The sequence below is a fragment of the Pleurodeles waltl genome, chromosome 4_1, assembly GCF_031143425.1.
Source record: "Pleurodeles waltl isolate 20211129_DDA chromosome 4_1, aPleWal1.hap1.20221129, whole genome shotgun sequence".
In the NCBI taxonomy this organism is placed as follows: Eukaryota; Metazoa; Chordata; class Amphibia; order Caudata; family Salamandridae; genus Pleurodeles; species Pleurodeles waltl.
The window spans coordinates 331764298-331784550 of NC_090442.1; the positions used below are offsets into that span (position 1 = coordinate 331764298).

A 20253-nucleotide genomic window follows, 5' to 3' on the forward strand; every position below is an offset into this window, starting at 1 on the left:
TGTTGGATTTTTGTCATTTTTGTCTTGTTTTACTCAGATACATTTTTCTAAACTGGTGTTGAGTGTTTTTGTGGTGTTTTCACTGTGTTACTGTGTGTGTGTTTGTACAAGTACTTTACACATTGCCTCTGAGATAAGCCTGACTGCTTGTGCCAAGCTACCATGAGGGTGATCAGGGTTTATCTGAGCTGTGTATCTCTCTGACCCTGACTAAAGTGAGGGTCCCTACTTGGCAGAGTACAAACTGACTGTCAACTATAGCCCCACTTCTAACAATATATGTATCCATTTATTATTCATATTTTAGGCTAGCTTTTATACTTTTAATTGACTTGGAGCTAAATCTTCCGCAGCCAAGGAGAGGGTGTGATAAAGCACGACAGGGCTTGCGCAGACTCTCCATTTTAGATTGCACATTTTAGCTTCCTGTCTTTTCCTGATGGTGACTTTTGTACATGCTTTTACACTCATGTGATAATGTAGTGAGAAAACATTGTACATGCAGCCTATTCCTTGTAAGCACTGCTGCCATGAAGTCTGTACATCCGACCAAGGCGCGACACACAGAAAGCGATGCCCTTGTATCATGATTGTCTGTTGGAAAAAGCACCGAAATTGCAGACATATTATCGCATCATTTCTGCGCCTCTGGCACAGTGCGATATGAAGAATGCTTTTCTTATAAAAAAGGCCCTGTGCTATATTTGGCAGAGGAGCACTTCTGCTGGCATTATCCTGGAATGTGGTGTACTGTGACCGAGATGCAACCCTGCTGTCTCTGACCTCCATCCTGCAACGGATAATAGCCTGAACTACACCAGCCTGTCTTCCTGGCTTACCAGTACATCTTGGGGTTAGGCTATCCCAACTGACCCGGCAGAGGCTACTCCAACTATGCTTTCAACAGTGTAGGTAGTAACAGATAGGAGTGCACCAACACAAGTAACATTATCATGAGCTGTTTATCTTTTTCACCATTTTCATAATGCTGGTTACTATACTTTGTTTCATGTGCCTAATAATCACAGCTCATGCTCTCTATGCAATAATATGATTGTTGCAATTAATCTTTAAAGAGACATGTCTGTATCTTTCTTGTGTCTTACTTAGGGATTCAGAGTGACAATGAAGAAGTAGATCTGATTCCATGATTTCCGTGGGAATCTGAGTAGTCATGTTCACGTTTGAAAATGCTATCCGGTACTCTGGTAGGTTTAGGGGTTCAGATGGGACACTGGGGGCTAGCTAGGAATTGTGTCAATGTTTCCTGATGGTGTAGACAGACTGAGTCCCTACAACCTGAAGTTTAAGTTGAGCTGATACACAGTCCTAATAAGTTCATAGGAATCGAATAACAGGGGCGTCATATTTATGCTCAGATAGTGCCCTAGGGGGATGATGCGGTCACTAGCCAAGGGGCTACCAGGATCCCTACTGCCCTCTGATTACTTCTGGCTATGTGTGGCATCTAGCAATCCCATATGGCACTATTCTGCCCACTCTCAAGATGTCTGAGCCCTTCTTTGGATGTTAGGCACTTGGTAGCCCTCCCTAGAGGTGTGGCTACCTGTGGGCTACACGTCCCAGGGAAAACCAGTTTGGGCACTGGTCTCCCCTCTCTGTTCCTGCAGTCAGCCTGTCTACCTGAATAAGGGGACAACCCCTCAGGAGTGTGATTGCCATTTGCCCATCAAAGGTGGCTTCGCCTGTGAAGCTCACCTTTTGGGTCAACACCCTCAGTGGCATCCTGCAAGGGGGAGATAACACCTCCCTCTGTAGCAAGCTATCATTGTCCGTTACTGTGCGCTTATTGTCGTTGCATTATTGGGGCCTCTTGGAGACAGCCACTCTCGGCTCCCAGATTGTCAGTGTGGGCCCCCAGTAGAGGCTGGCTACTCTTCCTCAGGTCTAGCTTCACTATTTTCACTGCTTCTATGTGGCCAATGATGATAGGACGAGCCAGAGAATTTGAAAACCATACCGAAGGGGTATGTCCACCTGTATAGAATCTTCTGAGCCCTTAATTTCTCTGTAATAGGGCAAAATGCAGCTTGCCTCTGTAGTGTAGCCTGCACGATATCTTGGAAGATGGTAGTAGTAATAGTAGTAGGGTAGTAGTGGAACTTCACTACAATCTCTCATGGATGGGAGTAGTAGCAGAACTTCACTACAATATCTCATGGACTGGAGATCTACCAACCCAACCTGTGGGCCCTAGCCAGTACTGTGAGTGGCTTACATCCAGTAGTGATGTGAACAGACCTGTCATGAAGGAGAGAATGTCGGAACTCTCCACTCCCTCCTCCAAATTTCTGACTCTCAAGTTCTCTCATATGGACCTTTTTTTCCATATCCTCCGAATTCAATAGTGCTGAGTCCAGTTGTTTCCGTAACACCCCCAGCCTCATGGCTGTTGTCTCAGCTTCCACTTACAATTTTTCTGTGTGGGAGATTTCCACGTCCAGTATTCTTGACCCTTCACAATCCACATCTTTGCACAGTTTATCTATTTTAGAGCCCGGGCTCTTCAGCACTGTGTTCCATGTCCTTCCCCTTCAGCACATTTAGGAGGTCTTGCAGTGAGTTTAAGAGGTCTTGTTTTGTGCATTCATGACAACCTTACCCATTGGGGACTCCTGCTTGGTGGTGTCCATCTTGGGGGTCTCTGATCAGGACAGAGATCGAACTTGATGCAGGAAGCCTGAGAGGACCCTTTGACCCTTCTAAGCACCGTTTTTAGGAGGCATACATTCCTTCTGGTCCCAGCCTCTTTGGGCTACAAAGCACTAATGGTCTGGGCAGGTGCAGTGCTTTCCACCTGGGGTGGGACGCTTGCTGGTCTAGAGGTGGTTTTTCTGGTCAGCATGGTGTGCACTGGATGTAGCCTGGGGACCCTGCGCGTAGCTCTTCACCATTTTCTAAGGGTCCCAAGTGTGGCCTTTCCCCATCTGCTGCTGTGGTCATAGAGTGTTGCAATCCGTTGATGTCCTGTGAAGGAAGTCTCTGCAGAGAGGCCACAATCGGAGCCGGTGGGGATTGCGCCACATAGCCAGCTAGAGCTCCTTTCAAGTTGGAGCTCCATTCTGGAGTTGCTCCTGCCAACCCCCAGCTCGCTCTGGTTACGTCCCATGCTGGCCACTGTAATCAGTATCTACAGAGGCCCCAGGGGGTCTCAAGTGCCGCAGCGGTTGTTGGTATGTTGACTGTACACTTTCCTTGTTGTAACGAGGCTGCTCAACAACCATTGATCTTCACTTCGTCATGCCGCGGCCAGGCATCTGCCATCTTAGATCGCTGTGACCACTCATTGCGTTGCTCCTGCGACCTAGTGGTACACAGCTGCACCATGACCTGCTTCTTCTGCCAACTCCCAGAGGGTCCCACAGCCCTCCCCCATGAGGGTAGCCCCTGGCTTCCACGGGGAGCAAGGAATCTCCCTTATGCAGTGCTGCGGGCAGAAAGCATGCGGATTCATGTCTGCTAACGCCACAATCTTGGCTCCCCTCCTCATAAAAAGTGCTTTAAAATGTATGTTGTGTACATACATGTAGGTGAGAGCGTGTTTATATGAGAGATAGGGTGTGTATGTGTTGGTGTGTATAAGCATGTGTGTGAGTGAACATACAAGTCCAGTGGTGTGATATGTCATTTTCACTACCCCTAGCCTTTTGGGGAATTGACATTCATGACCCACAGGTCTGCATTTTCCCTTTTGGAACAGTTTTTTAAATAACATGCATGGGAACTGTTTTGTAAAATTTAATATGATTCCAATTGTCGTTCCCAATAGATCTTGCACACTTTCACTACTGAGATCATCCAAAAGCCATTTACTAGTAGAAGAGGCTTTGTCTGATTTCCATTCCTTCTTGTGCCTCCTGCTGCTCTGCCTAATAAGCTGACTTGTGAGCTGACCATAAAAGACATGGGCTCTGATTGGGAATTGTTTGGAGTGGAATTCCAATGTGGAATTCCGTTCTGCACAATTATAAGAGGTTCAATGTTCCTGCGCCCGACTTTACTGGTTATGGGAACAACAAACCAGATTGCAGCAACTGGAAAATCCAGCAGATAAAATCACAACAGGGAAATGCTACATTGTAGCCTGGACATCTTACATGACCCATGCTCAATCCTCAGACAAGGCACAGGAGGGCATTACATTCTCCCCTCTAGCAGCTAACATTCTCTTCACCCTCCTTCACTCTCATGTCCCCTCCCTCCACTTCCACCTTATAACAGACCTCTGCACACTTTTACCACCTGCTTAGAGCGGGGGCTAAACATGTGCATTAATGCTCACAGAAAAAGGCTGCCCCTGAATCAATTACAACTTATACATTATATATTTTTCCCTGTGCAGTCAGTAGTACTAGAATTCAAAAATATTTGACATAACGATTTGTGCAAGAACACACTGAAGGGATTGTCCATTTGCCCAAGAGATCCCCTTTGTTTTTTCTTGGGCACTTTAGTTTTTCCTGTGAATTTTCCAAAGCAATCGCTATCTTTTTCTTTGTCACAAATGTTGATCAATTTTACCTTTGGGTTTCTTTTGACATTCCTTTATGAAATGACCCTTTTTTCCACAATACAGACACTGTTCATTTGTTCGCTGCATGTCTTTCTCCTCTTTGGGCAATGATGGGCGAACAGTTCCGATATCCATTGGTTCTATGATAGGATCTGAGGACAACTGAAGGCGTCTGGACCTTTCCATTCGCCAGTTGGGTTTTTCCCATTTTTTCCTTACTCCTTTTCTTTCTGAGAGTCTATGATCTAGCCGCAGGGTTAGATTAATTAAATCAGTACAAGTTTCCGGTAGCGGTTCAACTTGGGCCAATACGTCTTTCAGTTCGTCTTTTAGCCCTTAATAAAATACTGCTGACCTTTTTTCCTCTGGCCAAGCGGTTTGCAATACTAACCGGTTGAAGTGTGACAAATACGCTATCAAGTCTTTGTTTCTTTGGCGTAATTCTAGTAACGCTTTGTCTGCAGACATTGGCCCTCATTTCAACTTTGGCGGGCGGCAAGTTGAAACCGCTGTGCGGCCGCCAATGCGGCCGCACTCCCGCGGTGTCTATTTGGAGATCCCCGCTGGGGAAAGTTTTACCAATTGAACTTGAAGCGCTTTGTTCGTTGGGCAGAAGCGCCTTGTTTGCTGTTCATGAAGCGCTTTGATCATCATACATGAAGCACTTTGTTCATTATGCCAGAGAGCACTTTTACTTGCTTTGTCTGAAGCGCTACGCTCGTTGTGCTAAGGGACGCTTAACTCATTTGGCCTGAAGCGTTTCGATTCTCGAGCCAAGACCCCTTTACTCATGTGGCCTGAAACGCTTTGATTGTTGTGCCAAGGGTGTTTTACTCATGTGACCTGAAGCGCTTTGCTCGTTGTACTAAGGGGGCACTTTACTCATGTGGCATGAAGTGCTTTGATTGTCGTGCCAAGGTGGCTTTACTCGTGTGGCCTGAAACACTTTTGATTGTCGTGCCAAGGGTGCTTTACTTGTGTGGCCTAAAGCGCCTTTGATTGTCTTGCCATGGGTGTTTTACTCGTGTGGACTGAAGTGCTTTGATTATCGTGCCAAGGGCTCTTAACTCGTGTGGCCTGAAGCGCATTGCTCGTTGTGCTAAGGGGCGCTTTACTCATGTGGTCCGAAGTGCTTTGATTGACGCGCAAAGGCCGCTTTACTTGTTTGGCCTGAAGCGCTTTTATCGTCATGCCAGGAGCGCTTTACTCTTTGGACTGAAAGCGATTTGCTCGTTGTGCTAAGGGGCGCTTTACTTTTGGAAGTAACAACTCCCTTCAAGATTGGGCTCATCAAGACCTTACCGCTACGAGTACGACCTACTCGCATCTGGATTCACCATGGAAACAAGAATACTCTGATTTACTGCCAATCTGCCATGCATGAAATCTGCTCTTCTTCAGAGGAACCCCCACGAGGTCTGACTGCATCGAAGTCTTCAAAATAGTGAGCAATGTGCTTGGATGTGGCTGGGCTTTATAGGCCTGCCACACCCCAAGATGGCCGCTGCCTCTAGAAACCTGGGAGTTGTAGTCCATTCATAGAATAGCACTGATAAGTGCATCTTGTCCACCAATGTCCTGACCCTGCAGCTACATGAGCTTTACCACAGGGCAGGCGACGCTGATGACCACTTCTAGAACAAGAGGGGATGACAAGTGGTGCGCATGAAGCGCTGCAAATACACGCAGCAGAGTTCCGGGCGGGACCTGGACCGCGCACAGCCTTATTCCTGACAAGAAGTTAATTATGTTACCTATTCGATCCACCACAAGGGGTGTAGCATCAATTACAGTATTCACTAATTAGCACCCGAATTTTACCTAACCGTGAATCATGGCCTTAGTCTCCAAATCTGTTACTGCTTCTATCATAATGGTATCCAAAAAGGTACACGACTTACAATATATTAGCCTCCATTTGAGGTCACCAAACGAGCAACGAACAAAGATTTTTCTATCTGCTGTAACTTTGTATCCTCTCATAGCCCGGATGATACAGGTCCAATCAGGATTCTAAAATACTTATCTTGAATTGTTGCACCTGCTTTTACCTTTATTCTTAACACCTGGTTTAATCTTGCCTTGTCACTAGTGGATGGACGATAGGGGTTATACTCCTTTTGAAGGAGTCAAACTTGGACCGTGGGGCAAACTATAGGTTGATCTTTCATTTTTCAGCCGTCACTAAAGTTGGCAAGAAGTTCTGGCTCTCAGACTTTCTAAATATCTTGAAGAGCACCAGTTACTAGATACTAGCTGGGTGAGTTTAAGGCCTGATTTAGGCACGGAGACTGTCCTTGTGGCTGTAATGAATGACATCAGGCAAGATTACAAAATTGGCATTTCCACCATACCTCATCCTGCTAACAGTCTTGCAGAATTTAAAAACAACATTGATATTTTAGTGGATTTGACACTTTATATACTGGGGGCTTTAGAACAAAATTGAAAGCATGGTTGTCATCGTTTTATACAAAATATACCACAAAGAAGCATTATTTCAGTTTCTTTTGGTGGTGTTGTTTTTGCAAGACATTACAAATCAGCCATACATTTATTGTGTTCTGGACCTTGAAGGAATTTGTGTACCCTTTGCACGCTAGAACGCCATTCATTGCAATGGTATTCCAAGGTAACTACTTTTTTGACAAAATTCTATGGGCCTACTGGCTTCCTGCAAAGAAGCAGTTCAGTCATTTCATATGAAAATTGATCAATGTGTGGTGCTAATATAAAATGTTTTATTTTGATTTAGTATAGTACAGATTCCTGACAGAGTAATTAACAAATTATAATGTTGACAACTGATTGGCAATTAATAATTCATTAGGACTCAAGCCTGAGACTTTAAAAGTACATATCCTGACATTTGGTGTGTTAACGCGATGAGTTTAACATTCTTTGACAAGTACGTATGCTGCCACAATGTTCAGATGAGCAGACTGCAAAACATAGCTTTGGTCAAGTCAGCCAGAAGCATCCTTCTGAAGTTGTAAATTAAAAAATGTAATGAGTTCACTGTCGGTTAATAAAAGGATTTTTTGAAGAATTGTTAAAAAGGGTAGTTTTCTTTAACTAGTTTTGTGAAACTGGTTCTAAAAATTATTTGTATTGCCACCTGGAGTAGCTGTTTTTAGTTGTCACATACTCCCCTTTTTAAAAATCTGTCAGGAGCATATAAATATTGCCAAAATTCACTAAAACCTGTTTGTTTTAATGATATAAGGTTTGTCCAAAATGTTTAAAAATCACAATGTATCACTGTACTTTCTTGTATACGGTCGCATTGTTTGAAGTGTTATGTGCGCCTGGTTGGTGACCCGTTAGCCACTAGACCCCCACAGTCCATAACGTTTGTGCCCCAGGCTTCATCTACTTAGTGAAGAGCCTAAAACAGCGTGAGAATCAGGTTGCGTTTTTTAACCTTACCTGGTTCCAGGTTTCACAAATTGCTGTAGAGAGAAACTGTTTCTGGAAAAATGTGGGTAAACTGGCTGGTGCGCGATTATAGACTTGTTTTTGTTTCCCTAGTTCTGAGTGATATAATTTGCAATTTCTTTGCCATTTTATATCCTCTATGAAATAACATATGCTGCTGCTTTATGAATTAACCATGACAAAACCTGTTACAAAAACGGACAGCCTACGTCATCAGAAAAGAAACATGTGAGGTCATAACACTGAGACACGGGAGCACGTAATAAGGCATGGCACGCTTCACGTGCCACGAGAGGGAACCGCGGCGTCATGATACTGTAGCCGTGCACTGTGCCTGAGACAGCGACGACCTACGCGCGTAGGCCAAAAAAGGCGGCTGCGGGCTGCATCCTCCAGCAGAGAGAGGGGAGCCGAGACGGGGCGCGGGAGCTGTGCCTCGCTGGCCGCTGCGGTAGCGGGTGAGGTGAGTTGCCACCAGCGTTCAGCGGGGACCAGCGCCTGCATCGCTACCGCTGCTGTGTGGGGACGCGGCTCGGGTGGGCGGTGCGCTTTTGTCGGGATCGGCGTTTGTGTACCTAGTCTTCTTCAGCGTTGCTCCCTGACACTGACAGTAACAGCTGTCGTAGCGCTGTCTGGTGCTCGCCTTTTGCGCTCAGACTGTCCCATTGCAAGCGAGACATTATGTAACAGTCCTCTGCCCCCCTCAGGCTGCCAGGGACTCACCAGTCTGGCGCAGGAAGAGGCTCCGACCGGGGACACGACCGCCCCTCAGCACCACCGCTGCATGTTTGTATCTCCTATTTAGATGGGCGCCTGTGTAACGTTATTGTTAATCAGCGCCTGTATAGGGACAGCCATGCGAGGATCTACACTTTATTCGGGACCAGAATAATAAAAACACTTTGACCTTTGGAGGCTTCGAAAGACTTGAGTCGGAGATGGTGTTTATAGTGCTGTGCAGCACGCCGCATTTTCATATTGTCGGCTGTGTAGCTTCCGTGATCTGCCTAGTGCTATCTTCTTAGCCCAGTGCAATCTTTTTTACCTAGGCCAAACATGCATCTCCCAGAGGGGTGAGGTATGTACATATGTGCCAGTGAACGGTATTCGTTTTAAGGGCCATTGTGCATTCAAACAGACTAGTTCCCCCAGAAGGTGGGCGACGACTTTCTCAAGGGGAATTTCCTCCTTCTGTGTTTGCTCTTTTAACATTTTTGAAAACACTGAATTGTCCATTCATTATTTAAGCGCCGAGAGGCAAATATATGTGTGGTGTGCGCCATTCATTGCTGTCTGTAGATGGTCATGTTTCTGGTATGTGGCACCTAGTGAGTGAAACAATCTGCTGAATGCACTACGTAATGGTGGCTGTTCAGTTGTATCCAGTAGTTTGCGATACAGTAGACTTCAACATAGGTGTATGTACAGTTAAAATGACGGATTCACGTTAAGATACAAGCCAATAAAACACATTTAATTTCTACAAAGTTTAACCACAGGACGTGAACTAAATAAGGGCTCAGGTTTGACAAGAAAGGAAGTGGAATGCCTATACAGGGAGTGCAGAATTATTAGGCAAATGAGTATTTTGACCACATCATCCTCTTTATGCATGTTGTCTTACTCCAAGCTGTATAGGCTCGAAAGCCTACTACCAATTAAGCATATTAGGTGATGTGCATCTCTGTAATGAGAAGGGGTGTGGTCTAATGACATCAACACCCTATATCAGGTGTGCATAATTATTAGGCAACTTCCTTTCCTTTGGCAAAATGGGTCAAAAGAAGGACTTGACAGGCTCAGAAAAGTAAAAAATAGTGAGATATCTTGCAGAGGGATGCAGCACTCTTAAAATTGCAAAGCTTCTGAAGCGTGATCATCGAACAATCAAGCGTTTCATTCAAAATAGTCAACAGGGTCGCAAGAAGCGTGTGGAAAAACCAAGGCGCAAAATAACTGCCCATGAACTGAGAAAAGTCAAGCGTGCAGCTGCCACGATGCCACTTGCCACCAGTTTGGCCATATTTCAGAGCTGCAACATCACTGGAGTGCCCAAAAGCACAAGGTGTGCAATACTCAGAGACATGGCCAAGGTAAGAAAGGCTGAAAGACGACCACCACTGAACAAGACACACAAGCTGAAACGTCAAGACTGGGCCAAGAAATATCTCAAGACTGATTTTCTAAGGTTTTATGGACTGATGAAATGAGAGTGAGTCTTGATGGGCCAGATGGATGGGCCCGTGGCTGGATTGGTAAAGGGCAGAGAGCTCCAGTCCGACTCAGACGCCAGCAAGGTGGAGGTGGAGTACTGGTTTGGGCTGGTATCATCAAAGATGAGTTTGTGGGGCCTTTTCGGGTTGAGGATGGAGTCAAGCTCAACTCCCAGTCCTACTGCCAGTTCCTGGAAGACACCTTCTTCAAGCAGTGGTACAGGAAGAAGTCTGCATCCTTCAAGAAAAACATGATTTTCATGCAGGACAGTGCTCCATCACACGCGTCCAAGTACTCCACAGCGTGGCTGGCAAGAAAGGGTATAAAAGAAGGAAATCTAATGACATGGCCTCCTTGTTCACCTGATCTGAACCCCATTGAGAACCTGTGGTCCATCATCAAATGTGAGATTTACAAGGAGGGAAAACAGTACACCTCTCTGAACAGTGTCTGGGAGGCTGTGGTTGCTGCTGCACGCAATGTTGATGGTGAACAGATCAAAACACTGACAGAATCCATGGATGGCAGGCTTTTGAGTGTCCTTGCAAAGAAAGGTGGCTATATTGGTCACTGATTTGTTTTTGTTTTGTTTTTGAATGTCAGAAATGTATATTTGTGAATGTTGAGATGTTATATTGGTTTCACTGGTAATAATAAATAATTGAAATGGGTATATATTTGTTTTTAGTTAAGTTGCCTAATAATTATGCACAGTAATAGTCACCTGCACACACAGATATCCCCCTAACATAGCTAAAACTAAAAACAAACTAAAAACTACTTCCAAAAATATTCAGCTTTGATATTAATGAGTTTTTTGGGTTCATTGAGAACATGGTTGTTGTTCAATAATAAAAATTAATCCTCAAAAATACAACTTACCTAATAATTCTGCACTCCCTGTATAGTCGTGTTTTACACAGACTGTTTCTGTGCAGGTGTGAACACTTATAATGCATGTTACAGATGCCAAAGACTGTATAGGCTACGTTGGACCGAACTCCCCTTTTTATCCTCCGGTCTATAGGAAGAAAGGGGTCTTGTTTGAGCCACTATGTTGGAGTAGCGTAGTAACTGCAGCAAGGAACAGAAGAAACAATGACAATTTTTTTAATGAGATGAAGAATGGCAGATGCCATGGGTAAAATTTCCTGAAAAGTGAAAATGGCTATGGTTTAAATACCGTAATATATATTCAAGTGAAATAAGATACTCGATGTTTCCAGTTTTATGACGTCTGGAGTGCTCTAGGTGGTTTGAACCACACAGAAAATGCAACGTGACAATAATGACATCGATTCAAAATACATGTCTAAAAATAGCACTTGGCGCAATCAGTTGAAACTTTTTGAGAAAAAGTTAATAAATGTGCAATACATTTGATTGTTCCAGTGCTGTAAGTTATCCTGCAACAATACACAGTGGTAATGTTGTCATCTAGTTGTTTGTAAGGTCTTCATATACAGTTCCTGTAACACAGTAGATTGGACCTGCTAGCTACTGAGCGTTTTCTCACACCTAAATCCTTGTTGGAGGGTTTTACATCCGCTGATTTTATTTTTATTTTTTAGTTTAAACATTTTCGTTGATTACCAAAGAGGATAGGAACATAACCTAAACGTCGAGGTTTATATGTAATTATATAGAACACAGGCTTTAGGCAAGTAATCTTATTGAGGTAGTAATCCACTCATCGTAGCAGCAATACAAAAGTGGAACAATTTGAATTGAAGTTGAGCCTACCATGATGCTTCAGAAATGACAGAATATCCAAGGGTAGAAGAAACGCTGGATGAAAAATTCATGTGCACAAATAGCACTATACTTTTGTCACAAGTTAAGTTGGATGACTTGGCATGCTGATCATAAACCAGCCTTCAGAGTTCGGCAAATTACACATAAGTAAGGTGGTTATAACTTGTGTAGATTTCAGTCCGTTTTATCCTATATCAATCCTGGTTTTAGTGGGTGGATTGAATTGTGAAAGTGAAATATCAACACTCCCAGTAAAGCTTAACCATGCCCACCAGATAAGTATCACATTTTTTTAGAACAATTTCCAATTGCAGAGTATCGTTTTTATATTTATAGTAACCATGAGTTCTGGTTGTTGCATGTCTGATGTGGATAGATTTTCTGTTCAACCTACTACTGTAGTTCCAAAAGATATTGTTAAAATGGTCATGAAATATTTATATCTGAAATAAATGATTGCAGTAGGAGGTAATAGATTATCAAAAATCGGTGTCAAACAAAATGTGTGAAAGAACTCCGGCCTCCCCTGGCAGTTCCAGCTCTTTTCTGATTTAAGTATGCTATGTTGATAGCAATAGGGTCATTATACTACCATAAAGGAAGATGGAGGTGGCATAAAAGGGTTTGTTCCACTTATATCTATAGTGGCTGTAAGGTAGCTTCAGTAGAGCACCGTTATTTTCCTGGTCCGAACAGAAATGTAGTTTAGTACAGTGGGAAACTGCTACATTAATTCCTTCCTAATTTCTATCTATATGTAGTTGTTTTATGTCTGCCAGTGGTATATTTCGCCATATGAATGCCTAGAGCATGTTGTCCAGTTTATTTATTTTTAAAGAAATTGGTGGGCAGGTTGATTGGTAACATACAGATGAGCTGCTTGCCTATTGTCATAATCATCTTCTAATTGTTTACACACACACACATTCACACACACACCCACCCCCCTCCATGTGTTATACCACTCTAGGACACATACACAAACCAGCGCAATGCGCTCAAACCCCCATGTGTTGTGTTTATGTGCCTTAGCTCTCAGATAGACACACACATACCAATGCAGTGTGTGCACACACACACATGCATGCATGATCCTCATATACTGTAGGATTCATAGGCTCAGGCACATACCAGCGCAGTGCTCTTGCTGTGCTCACATCTTCCCAGCTGTAGGCCACTGTTAAGATGAGCACACAGAAGTATAAAGTCAGTGAGTCGGCCTGTAGGTTCCCCTCCCATGACACAGGTCAGAGGGCCTGGCCATAATGCTTGATTGCTCTAGCTAAAAACAGTATGCTGCCACCACCATGCTTGTGCTGCTCAGCTTCTGGTGAGGATGGTAGTCTTCCACCACTAAGAGGGTAGTTTGTGGTGCTCCCCACATGGTGTAACCAGACCACGAGACCGGCTCAGATCAATATGCACATACAGGACCCGTGTTCACTTGTGACCAGAAATCGTTATCAAGGATCCTCATATCACAGCAATTGGAGCACTTAGGGCAGGGTGTCATGTTTACTACCATAACATTGACTTTTCCATCCCAGCAGCTAGAAATCTGATTCTTGAACCTTTTGAAATATTTATCACAAGCCCAATTCACTCATGTACCTTTCCCTTGCTTTAAGCCTCTGGTGGCCCATTTGCTTGAGCTCCAATTGTTACTTGGAAAATGATTAGCCCCCTTGATGAGGTGTGAAACCTGCTCCCAGAGCAAGAGAAAGGCTTGGGGATGGAGAGGTGTTATGTTCTTCTGGCAGGATTACCTTCTGGGCTGTGCACAAGAACTTTAATAACTTCGGAGATTCCTACCTTGTCAAAGGCAAATATTATCTGACACCTGGGCAGAGCCCTTCTTTGTTCCCCCAGTCAGACAAGCATCAATCTCAGGGGGAAAGGAGATGCCCCCAGAACTAGTGACCACAGAGGAGGAGTTGCTTATTTTCCTTGCCACACTTCTTGGGTGTTAAATATCAATGGGGTGACTGTTCCTCAGAGCCTGGGTGTCATATACTATACAAATAAACAGTTGGTTCTGTTGGATAGCTATATAGTTAATCCTATCCAGAGTTGAAATAGAAAAGAAAGATGGAAGTCCAGACAACAGAATTACTAAAAATGTTGCTTTACCGTGCACAGCGGTGGATTGTTTGTTGCAGAAGGGCGGAGAGGACTACAAACCCCAGGATTCTTCCTGCCTTCCTTTGGCCTCATATTGCACCGCTGTCCCCTGTAGCACTGGACGTGCCTGGGCAAAGCCGTCCGAGCCCGGAGGAGGCTGGGCTGGGCCTCCTCTCTGCCCCTGCTATCAAGGTACTGTGTGGTGGTTTTACTTTGCTGGCACTTTTTAACAACTTATAATAGTTTAATTTGCTTTGATTAGTTTGCTTCCCACTGTTACGATGGTAAAGAAAAATAACATTGGGGCCAACCAGCATCCACTCCACCAGGGAAATATACTTCTATTGATTGAATGTTGGAAAGGACCATGGGGGCTGTCAGCATCAAAATTGTGCTAACTGAGAGAAGTCTTTCGTTGATCATGGGTATGGTACCTTCAGCGACTTGAGTCAATATGAGACAATTCTTTGAGCCTCGCCTTGGCGCATAGACCGTTTCTCAATATTACCAAGTTAATCTCTGATACTGCTGGTACCTTTTGATTAATCTATTTCAGTACCCTGTGAAACCATTAACTCTACTTCTCTAGTAGGAGAACAAAGCAAGGAACCTGCAGAAAAAGAAAGCAACTTCTAATAAGATGTCCCAGGCAAGCCGACTTTAATCAAAGACTCAGCCCTCACTGTTAACATGGCTCCTTCTTTCTCATCGATTCAGGCAGGGGCCCAAGGGATGTAAACAATGGGCCAAAATGATGCTAATCATTTTATGGAAGTTTGCTGTGGAAAAATCAAGGAACTTTTAAGTGCCAAACCCTCTCCTCTTATTGAGCAGATTAAAACTATTGAACTGCAAATTGCTTTGTTATTTAGGCATTCCAGACAGGTTCTGATACATAAGGGGTTAATTCCCACATACCCTTTACTTTGTCTCCACAATGCAGTTCTTCGATGCTATCTACACTAGGAGTCCTGGAAGGGCCACTTTCTAGTTGGTCCACTGTTAGTCTCCCAGCATCAGGGCCTGAGGGAAATACAACTTCTGGGCACTTCCCTCCACCATCTAACGAGTCTAGTCTGAATCCGAACAAACGTGGTTTTCATACTAATTTGCATGCAGGGGGGCAAGTGACTCACACCCTAATTTAATCCGACAAAAATAAATCTTCCTATGACCGCCTTCCCTTATGTGGCTATTCTTATCTGAGTTCCCCATTTGTGTAAAGGGCAGGTGGAGACCAATGAAGAATTGTGTAATAAAGTTTTGGATTGGCTTGTACAGCATAGATGGTTTTCTTTTGCCCTTTGCTAATGATATCTTGCTGACTCACAGAATTGGATGAATTGGGCCTGGTCCAGTTGTTGCAGAGGGGGATTGTGGTGTTGTCAACTTTAGATCTCCATTCCTTTTGCCAATACTTTTAATTGAGCCTCTGAGTCATACTAGGGTATGGAGTAACATATATTTGGTTCCGTTAAGCTACTTCTAAAGAGATAACGTTTTTTTGCTGTTTGTTTTTTCTCGTCAACCATGGCACCCCTAACTTGCTAATATACAAGCAAAGAATGATGTGGGCATTCAAGTTGATCCCATCAGTTCTAATGTTTCACAACCGTCATGGGTGATTCCAGACCCTCTACATACAGGGAGTGCAGAATTATTAGGCAAGTTGTATTTTTGAGGATTCATTTTATTATTGAACAACAACCATGTTCTCAATGAACCCAAAAAACTCATTAATATCAAAGCTGAATATATTTGGAAGTAGTTTTTAGTTTGTTTTTAGTTTTAGCTATGTTAGGGGGATATCTGTGTGTGCAGGTGACTATTACTGTGCATAATTATTAGGCAACTTAACAAAAAAATATATATACCCATTTCAATTATTTATTATTACCAGTGAAACCAATATAACATCTCAACATTCACAAATATACATTTCTGACATTCAAAAACAAAAAAAAACAAATCAGTGACCAATATAGCCACCTTTCTTTGCAAGGACACTCAAAAGCCTGCCATCCAGGGATTCTGTCAGTGTTTTGATCTGTTCACCATCAACATTGCGTGCAGCAGCAACCACAGCCTCCCAGACACTGTTCAGAGAGGTGTACTGTTTTCCCTCCTTGTAAATCTCACATTTGATGATGGACCACAGGTTCTCAATGGGGTTCAGATCAGGTGAACAAGGAGGCCATGTCATTAGATTTCCTTCTTTTATACCCTTTCTTGCCAGCCACGCTGTGGAGTACTTGGACGCGTGTGATGGAGCATTGTCCTGCATGAAAATCATGTTTTTCTTGAAGGATGCAGACTTCTTCCTGTACCACTGCTTGAAGAAGGTGTCTTCCAGGAACTGGCAGTAAGACTGGGAGTTGAGCTTGACTCCATCCTCAACCCGAAAAGGCCCCACAAGCTCATCTTTGATGATACCAGCCCAAACCAGTACTCCACCTCCACCTTGCTGGCGTCTGAGTCGGACTGGAGCTCTCTGCCCTTTACCAATCCAGCCACGGGCCCATCCATCTGGCCCATCAAGACTCACTCTCATTTCATCAGTCCATAAAACCTTAGAAAAATCAGTCTTGAGATATTTCTTGGCCCAGTCTTGACGTTTCAGCTTGTGTGTCTTGTTCAGTGGTGGTCGTCTTTCAGCCTTTCTTACCTTGGCCATGTCTCTGAGTATTGCACACCTTGTGCTTTTGGGCACTCCAGTGATGTTGCAGCTCTGAAATATGGCCAAACTGGTGGCAAGTGGCATTGTGGCAGCTGCACGCTTGACTTTTCTCAGTTCATGGGCAGTTATTTTGCGCCTTGGTTTTTCCACACGCTTCTTGCGACCCTGTTGACTATTTTGAATGAAACGCTTGATTGTTCGATGATCACGCTTCAGAAGCTTTGCAATTTTAAGAGTGCTGCATCCCTCTGCAAGATATCTCACTATTTTTGACTTTTCTGAGCCTGTCAAGTCCTTCTTTTGACCCATTTTGCCAAAGGAAAGGAAGTTGCCTAATAATTATGCACAACTGATATAGGGTGTTGATGTCATTAGACCACACCCCTTCTCATTACAGAGATGCACATCACCTAATATGCTTAATTGGTAGTAGGCTTTCGAGCCTATACAGCTTGGAGTAAGACAACATGCATAAAGAGGATGATGTGGTCAAAATACTAATTTGCCTAATAATTCTGCACTCCCTGTAGTATGGAGGTCCAGTTTTCCATTCCTCATTCAAATCAGTTTGATATCTTTTATAATGTGGATTGACTCCGAGGGTATTCAAGATGGTAACCAAGCTCTTTCCTCTGTACTTTTCAGCACCGCCATCCTTCGGGACGATGGTGTTACCACAAAGGGCTCTATGAATGTTAGCCACAAGGAGCTCTTTTAGTTTTATAAGTGGAACATAACTGGCTTAAAATACAAGATTACTTGATAGTTTTATTTTTGCACAATTTGTCGGACAAACGGGTGGAGGCAATGTTAGCCGATTATGATACTCTAAGTTTAAGAATCAGGCAGCCTCTGTCACAACCAATTAGGTGTGGGCAGGTGAACTCTCGTTGATTTGACAGTCTTTTCTCATTAGCTAATTGTAGGTTAAGGAAGGCTCTCTCTACAACCACGAAAGACCCCGTTGCAGTGAAGGAAGCTCGTAATATTTATAAAAACACCCTGAGGACAAGGAAGAATGCTTTGAATGGTAGTGATTGGAAGCTCCTGCAAAGTGCTGCACTCTGAACAATAAGATATTCTGGGACCTGGTTAACAAGATAAAACAAAAGGAAGCTCCACCAAATCCCCTTTTGAATTGTAATGTCCCAGGTTGAGACTCGGCTATCATTTGACAGCCATGTACCATTTGGCAGAAAAGGAAAGCCTGAGGGAATTGTTTAGAGGTCAATTATCCCATTCCACGATAATGCATGTTACCCTTCAGGAAGTTACCCATGCTGTTAGGCAAAGCCCAAGCGGTAAAGCCCAGGGACTGGACCGGATGGGGTCCCAATGCACCTCATTAACTGTACTACTGATATCTTAATGTTTTAATAATTCACTATGTATTAAGATTCCAAGCTCCTGGACCCTTTCTACAATAGTCCCTATTTTTAAGAAAGAGGATTTCATGCCACCCAAAGTTATCGTCCCATTTATTCTATAGATAGCTTAGTTAAAATAATTTGACAGACGATTTTCAACCGTCTAAGAACATGGGTAAACTATAACAATATCCTGGGTCCCTTTTCACTTTGGGTGTCGCCAGGGGCTGAGTACAGTGGTACAATGCTTAAACTTAAATTTGATCATTGGCAAGTACCATATCTAAGCACTGTCTGCTGTACCTGGCCTTTATAGTCTTGTTGACAGTATTCAACTGTGTTAAGAGAACCAAACTTGGGTTGTTGCTGTAGGACCTGGGCATTAGTCAGTGTTTGGTATGTACTTCATGAGAACTTAGAAGCAAAGTTTGGGTTTGGCTCCTCAGTAGAAATCTCTGATACTTTTGCCCTAGCCTGTGGGGTGGAACAAGGATGTATCCTGGCCCCACTGCTTTTTATTATTTACATCATTACTGTGTCTTTTTAGTTTTTACCTGCAGAGCACTTGTTCTGTGCTTGTGAAGTCTTTTGTAGGTAAAAAAACAAAAATCTTAAAAGGGGTTTAGAACCCTTCCTGTAGTTACCTTTTGTTTATTCTGCTACTCTAACTTATGTGCTTCTGATTGGACAGCACGTCATCCACTCTTGCTTTGCCTGGCATGGAGATTGGACCTACTACAGCTTCTGGTAGTCCTTCCACTGGCTACTTCACTGTGTAGGTACTTTTTTTATTTTAGCACCTCTGAATGAGTATACGCTGTGATAGGAGAGGAAATCGAACTCTGTTCGGGTTCTGAGAATAGCAATTAGGTGCAGATGTTCATTGTCTTACTGTTCATCCCTTCAAAATATTTATTTGCCTCCCTACCCTGCAGTAAATGTTGGGTAGTAACAAATTCACAGTAATATTAATCACTACTAAGTGTACAGCACACATAACATGAATTAGTGATTTAAAAGGAGGTGTTCTTGTTATCCAGTGTTACAGTGTTAGTATATGGACCAGAGAGTGATGGAAGCCAGAGTTGAAGCCAGATGGATGCTCCTTCCAAACAGATCTCTGTAGCATGTATTCAGCGATCAGAGTTATTTAATCAGAAACCACATATGTAAAGAAAGGCAGACCATCCATGCTGAAGGTACCTCAGTGCTGCTTTATGAGTCAATTTAACAAGTGAGCCAGTTTGAGAGCCACTTGCAGGAAGAAAGAATCCCGTCCAGCCAGGCTTGGAAAGCACAGCAAGACTTACTACTCGTCTATCTTTTAGTCTAGCAAAATTGTTACAGCATCCTCTGAGCTGTTTTTTTATTTTTTTCCCCTTTTTTCCTAAAGCAAGCCATCAGCATCCTTTCTGCACCCCAGGACCTTCCTTGACCAACTATAGTGATGAAGGACTCAATACCAAAGCATCTTAAGTGTTTTTGCCCCTAAGCACGCCCATCATATTAGAATGAAACATGTTCAAGGGAAGCTCTGCATCCTTAAGAAAGATTTATTTTCCTAGTGCGTAAATCCAGTATTGGTTTTGCTCTTTTGCAACCTTTTACAGTACTTTCTGTTAGCGCTCATACATTTTATCTTAATTTTAGCACTTATGCTTTTTAATATAGATTTTTAGATCTATGTAACTATATTGTGGGGGTAGACGATTCTAGTTTTTTCTGTTCATTTCATTGTATTGTACTTTTATGATTTTTATGAGAAAATCGAATAATGTTATGACTGACTGACAAAGATCTGGAGAATATAAAGTTTTATTTTGTCTTGAAAAAGGACACATGGAAACATATTAAGTGCTCTTGTTGAGGTCTTGTCAGACAGCACTGAGTTCACTCGCACAGGGACACACGGTGCTGTATGTGCATTTATGTCATAAAGAAACACAGGGGTCATCAAATGGTTTACATTTTTAACATGACAAATGGTGTGAATTAAATATTGGTAATTGATGTACAAATAGGTTTAAAGAAGTTGTGACGCAGCTGCACTCATTGCTTACGTGCTCTACCAAGGAAACCTTTTGCTGGTCATTCAGCCATTGCGCATCTAGAACCAAAACGTTGGGTGCATTTTTCTCTGTTTATTG

At 43.2% G+C, this 20253-nt stretch overlaps 1 protein-coding gene across 2 annotated transcripts in view; it reads left to right on the forward strand.

Annotated features, from left to right (window-relative positions):
- The first annotated feature begins 8265 nt into the window (after positions 1–8265).
- Positions 8266–20253, forward strand: part of BPGM (bisphosphoglycerate mutase) — a 143460-nt gene continuing 131472 nt past the window's right edge. Inside the window, exons 1-2 of one of the 2 annotated variants that reach the window (XM_069228447.1) lie at positions 8266–8435; positions 14081–14254. The gene's annotated coding sequence lies outside the window, so the exon portion shown is untranslated. The remainder of the gene's footprint in view (positions 8436–14080; positions 14255–20253) is intronic. The other variant, XM_069228448.1, reaches the window with a different exon arrangement.